This window comes from Emys orbicularis, assembly GCF_028017835.1.
Source record: "Emys orbicularis isolate rEmyOrb1 chromosome 15 unlocalized genomic scaffold, rEmyOrb1.hap1 SUPER_15_unloc_4, whole genome shotgun sequence".
NCBI classification, from domain to species: Eukaryota; Metazoa; Chordata; order Testudines; family Emydidae; genus Emys; species Emys orbicularis.
Window position 1 is genome coordinate 75,001 of NW_027045143.1, and position 5,003 is coordinate 80,003.

Below are 5,003 nucleotides of genomic sequence, written 5' to 3' on the forward strand. Positions count from 1 at the left end.
AAAGCTTAATAGTCGTCCCCCAGACAGGGTGGGTGGGGGGGAGGCTTAACAGTCTTCCCCCAGGCTGAGCGGGAGGCTTCGCAGTCGTCCCCCGGGCAGTCCGGGGGAAGGCTTAATAGTCGTCCCCCGGGCGCTCCGGGGGGGGGGGAAGGCTTAATAGTCGTCCCCCAGACACTGTGCGGGGGGGGAGGCTTAGCGGTCTTCCCCTAGGCTGGGCGGGGAAGGGCTGGCGGGAGGCGTAGCAGTCTTCCCTCGGGCGGTCCGGTGGGGGAGGCTTAGCAGTCGTCTCCAGGGTGGTCCGGGGGTGGGGGGAGGCCTCAGAGTCGTCCCTCGGAGAGTCGGGTCGGCGGCGGCGGTGGGTGTCAGGCTTTACAGCCAGCCTCCGGAGGGTGAGCGTCCTCGGACGCGATGCAGCCGCCGCAGAGAGGCAGCCTCCGAGGCTGGGAGCGGAGCACCGAGACTGGGGAGAGGGGAGCAGGAGCCCGGGAGGGGGTGGGGTGGGGGGCCTTCAGGACAACCGGTCAACCCCCGGGGAAGCGGCTGTAAAAATTTCAAAGTCCCCACCGGGACAACAGGTCAACCCCCGGGGAAGCGGCTGTAAAATTTTCCAAGTCCCCGCTCGGCCACCAGGTCAACCCACTGAATCTAATGGGTTGACCTGGTGGCCGGTTTGATTTCCGGCCACCAGGTCAACCCATTGGATTCAATGGGTTGACCTGGTGGCCGGTTTGCTGTGCGGCCCGGGTGTCACCCCACTCCGCGGGCCGCGCGGCAGTGGTCCTGAGGACCACAGAGGGGGGCTTAATAGTCGAGATGGAGCAGGTCCGGGGGAGGCTTAATAGTCGTCCCCCGGGCAGTCCGGGGGAAGGCTTAATAGTCGTCCCCCGGGCGCTCCGGAGGGGAAAGCTTAATAGTCGTCCCCCAGACAGGGTGGGTGGGGGGGAGGCTTAACAGTCTTCCCCCAGGCTGAGCGGGAGGCTTCGCAGTCGTCCCCCGGGCAGTCCGGGGGAAGGCTTAATAGTCGTCCCCCGGGCGCTCCGGGGGGGAAAGCTTAATAGTCGTCCCCCAGACAGTGTGGGTGGGTGGGGGGGGGGGAGGCTTAACAGTCTTCCCCCAGGCTGAGCGGGAGGCTTCGCAGTCGTCCCCCGGGCAGTCCGGGGGAGGCTTAATAGTCGTCCCCCGGGCGCTCCGGGGGGGAAAGCTTAACAGTCGTCCCCCAGACAGTGTGGGTGGGTGGGTGGGGGGGGAGGCTTAACAGTCTTCCCCCAGGCAAAGCGGGAGGCTTCGCAGTCATCCCCCGGGCAGTCCGGGGGAGGCTTAATAGTCGTCCCCCGGGCGCTCCGGAGGGGAAAGCTTAATAGTCGTCCCCCAGACAGGGTGGGTGGGGGGGAGGCTTAACAGTCTTCCCCCAGGCTGAGCGGGAGGCTTCGCAGTCGTCCGCCGGGCAGTCCGGGGGAAGGCTTAATAGTCGTCCCCCGGGCGCTCCGGCGGGGGGGAAGCTTAATAGTCGTCCCCCAGACAGGGTGGGTGGGGGGGAGGCTTAACAGTCTTCCCCCAGGCTGGGCGGGGGGGAGGCTTAATAGTCATCCCCCAGACAGTGTGGGTGGGTGGGGCAGGGGGGGGAGAGGCTTAGCAGTCTTCCCCTAGACTGGCCGGGGGTGGGGGCTTAGCAGTCGTCTCCAGGGTGGTCCGGGGGTGGGGGGAGGCCTCAGAGTCGCCCCTCGGAGAATCGGGGCGGCGGCGGTGGTGGGTGTCAGGCTTTACAGCCAGCCTCCGGAGGGTGAGCGTCCTCGGACGCGATGCAGCCGCCGCAGAGAGGGAGCCTCCGAGGCTGGGAGCGGAGCACCGAGGCTGGGGAGAGGGGAGCAGGAGCCCGGGGGTGGGGGTGGGGGTGGGGGGCCTTCAGGACAACCGGTCAAGCCCCGGGAAGCGGCTGTAAAATTTTCAAAGTCCCCACCGGGACAACAGGTCACGCCCCGGGAAAAGGCTGGAAAATTTCCTAAGTCCCCGCTCGGCCACCAGGTCCACCCAGGTCTAGCAATGGGGTTGACCTGCCTGATGGCCGGTTAGTATCAACGTAGTCTCACACAGGAGGGCAGCTCTCAGGCCGGCCGGCTGCGGCTGACTCTGGGGCGGTGCCCGGTGCCCGGCAGCGAGGCGCGGGGGGGGTGGGGGGGTGAGGGGGGGGGGAGCGACACGGGGCTTACCGGCCCCGGGGCCGGGGGCGCCTCCTGCGGCTTTGGGGGCCGCGGGTCCTCCGTGGCATCCAGGCCAGGCCTCTCCTGCCTGGCCGCGGGGGGATTCGGGGGCGGTCCCGCGGGCCGGCGGCCGGGCGCAGGGGGGGGGCCCGAGCGAGTCCGCCCCGGGCCCGGGGTCTCCCCCTGCGGCTCAGGGGGGGCGTGGGTCCTCGGGGGAGGAAGCCCGGGGGGAGCTGCAGACCCGCCGTGGGGCCCTCCAGGCCAGGCCTCGCCTGGGTGGCCGCGGGGGGATTCGGGTCGGGCCCGCGGGCCGGCGGCCGGGCGCAGCGGGGCCGGGAGGGTCCGGGCCAGTCCGCCGCATGCCCGGGGTCTCCCCCAGCGGCTTCGGTGGCCGTGGGTCCCCGGTGGGGCAAGCGGCGGGGAGCCTGACACCCGCCGTGGGGCCCTCCAGGCCAGGCCTCGCCTGGGTGGCCGGGGGGGGATTCGGGGCGGTCCCGCGGGCCGGCGGCCGGGCGCAGGGGGGCCGGGAGGGGCCGGGCCAGTCCGCCCCATGCCCGGGGTCTCCCCCAGCGGCTTCGGTGGCCGTGGGTCCCCGGTGGGGCAAGCGGCGGGGAGCCTGACACCCGCCGTGGGGCCCTCCAGGCCAGGCCTCGCCTGGGTGGCCGCGGGGGGATTCGGGGCGGTCCCGCGGGCCGGCGGCCGGGCGCAGGGGGGCCGGGAGGGGCCGCGCCAGTCCGCCCCATGCCCGGGGTCTCCCCCCAGCGGCTTCGGTGGCCGTGGGTCCCCGGTGGGGCAAGCGGCGGGGAGCCTGACACCCGCCGTGGGGCCCTCCAGGCCAGGCCTCGCCTGGGTGGCCGCGGGGGGATTCGGGGCGGTCCCGCGGGCCGGCGGCCGGGCGCAGGGGGGCCGGGAGGGGCCGGGCCAGTCCGCCCCATGCCCGGGGTCTCCCCCAGCGGCTTCGGTGGCCGGGGGTCCTCCGCGGAGGAAGCCGGGTGGGTGTTGGGGGGAGCCGGACCCCAGGCGCCCCGACCCGTGACCTGCGGCCGCGACCTCCGACTCGGCAGGAGCGACGAGGGGCTTTCTGGCCCGCCCCCCCCCCCCTTCTCCTTCCTCCCCAGAAAAAGGAGAGAGAGCTGGCTCGGACCGGGAAAAGCTGCCTACGGCACCTGGGATTCCCAGGCGGTCACCCATCCAAGTACTAGCCAGGCCCGGGACGGTTTACCTTCCGAGATCGGACGGGATCGGGGGCGTTCGGTCCGGTATGGCCGTAGGCACCCGGCTCCGCGCCTCCTCGCCCGCTTTCCCCTGCCGGCGCCCGGGCCTGCCGCACGGCGAGCCCCGGTCGGACTGCCCCGTGCGGCAGGGCCCCCGTCTCTCGCGGGCCCGATCCTTTTTTTTCCTTTTCAAGCTCCGGGGCCCGGGCTGGCCCGTCAGAGCCCCTTCCCCTCCCCCCCCCCCTCCCTCCGGCGTCGGGAAAAATATTTTCCCGGACTTCCAGCGGGCCCGATCCTGTCAGCCGGGGGTGGGGGGGGGGGCAGTCCCTCGCTGCGGCCAGGGAGGGTGAGCCCGGGGCGGCTTGCCTGGCGGCCGGGTCCCGGCAGGCCCGATCCATTCCCCCCCTCCCCGTCCCCCGTCCCCCAGCGGTTCCAGCGGTTCCCCGCCCCGCCCCCGCGCCTGGTTCGCACCCTGTTCCTTCGGGCCGAGGAAGGCGTACCCCGGGGGGAACCGTCCGAGTCCCCTCCCGGGCACCAGGTCAACCCGTGGAATCGAACGGGGTTCACCTGGCTGGCCGGTATGCTTTCCGGCCACCGGGTCAACCCATAGGTTTTAACTGGTATACCTGGTGGCCGCTTTGCCAGGTCAACCCGGTTCTCCCTCCTTCCCTGGGCGCCCCCTCCTCGGAGGCGTCGGGTTAAACTTTTTCCAGACTTCCAGGGGCCCGATCCAGTCAGCCGGGAGGCAGTCCCTCGCTGCGGCCGGGGACGGTGAACCCAGGTCGGCCTGCCTGGCGGCCGGGTCCCTGTCTCTCGTGGGCCCGATCCTTCTTTTCCTTTTCGAGCAGGGGGGGCCCGGCCCGCCCCGGTAGCGCTCCTCGGAGGCGTCGGGCAATTCCCCCCCCCCCCCCCGCACCCCACCCAGACTTCCAGGGGCCCGATCCTGACGGCCGGGAGGCAGTCCCTCGCTGCGTCCGGGGACGGTGAGATGCTCGGCCACCAGGTCAACCCGGAGGAAGCGGGCTGAAATTTTTTTTTCCAAGTCCGAAAGATTGTCCAAGTCCCCGCTCGGCCACCAGGTCAACCCGGAGGAAGCGGGCTGACAATTTTTTCCAAGCCCGAAAAATTTTTCCAAGTCCGAAAGATTGTCCAAGTCCCCGCTCGGCCACCAGGTCAACCCGGAGGAAGCGGGCTGACAATTTTTTCCAAGCCCGAAAAATTTTTCCAAGTCCGAAAGATTGTCCAAGTCCCCGCTCGGCCACCAGGTCAACCCGGAGGAAGCGGGCTGACAATTTTTTCCAAGCCCGAAAAATTTTTCCAAGTCCGAAAGATTGTCCAAGTCCCCGCTCGGCCACCAGGTCAACCCGGAGGAAGCGGGCTGACAATTTTTTCCAAGCCCGAAAAATTTTTCCAAGTCCGAAAGATTGTCAAAGTCCCCGCTCGGCCACCAGGTCAACCCGGAGGAAGCGGGCTGACAATTTTTTTCCAAGCCCGAAAAATTTTTCCAAGTCCGAAAGATTGTCCAAGTCCCCGCTCGGCCACCAGGTCAACCCGGAGGAAGCGGGCTGACAATTTTTTCCAAGCCCGAAAA

General features: G+C 69.9%; 1 non-coding gene across 1 annotated transcript; it reads right to left on the bottom strand.

The window, feature by feature from the left end:
• Positions 1–3,352: 3,352 nt before the first annotated feature.
• Positions 3,353–3,471, bottom strand: LOC135894893 (5S ribosomal RNA). The gene has a single exon (XR_010562433.1). It is a non-coding gene; the product is annotated as a 5S ribosomal RNA (ribosomal RNA).
• Positions 3,472–5,003: the final 1,532 nt, after the last annotated feature.